Here is a 565-nt window from a genome sequence, read left to right as displayed (position 1 = left end):
AGAAACACAAGCATGGCCACAAATAACTTGGGGCAACCACCATGCCCTGTGCCTCCATAGTCACTGTGGCCTCATATGTTAGGTTCTTCACTTATACCCAAGTAGGAGGTCTCCTTGTCAGGGTGTTTCTTGACAATGCTTGGTGGCTTCTCTCTAGATGAATCTTGGGATGAGTCACAGGAGAAATTAGATGTACTGGGCCCTCCATACATGCTGGCTCCATGAAGAGGCCTGATCAGTCTCTCTGGTATCCACAGGGTGGCTGTGGCAACTTCAGGGAAGACACAAGCATATCCCCTTCCTCTGGTTAAAAGGAGAATCAAGGTTCCACCACTCTCCTCTAAGGGAGTGTTTCCATCAGACAAGACATTGGTGTGAGCCCAATGTCTACGTGCTGGTGCAGAACCCTGTTCATCAAAATTGAAAGAATTATAAACATGAGGTGCATCTTGTAGTATGGCATGAGGAGTGGAATAAGCCATCTCCCCCTTCCTTATCATAGAAATTTTTGTTGTAATGTGAAATGGACATGCTCATTAATTGTCTGGCCTGTGGAGTTATGTAG

Source organism: Octodon degus, unplaced genomic scaffold (assembly GCF_000260255.1).
Source record: "Octodon degus isolate 3935 unplaced genomic scaffold, OctDeg1.0 scaffold00875, whole genome shotgun sequence".
In the NCBI taxonomy this organism is placed as follows: domain Eukaryota; kingdom Metazoa; phylum Chordata; class Mammalia; order Rodentia; family Octodontidae; genus Octodon; species Octodon degus.
This window is presented reverse-complemented; position numbering follows the sequence as displayed.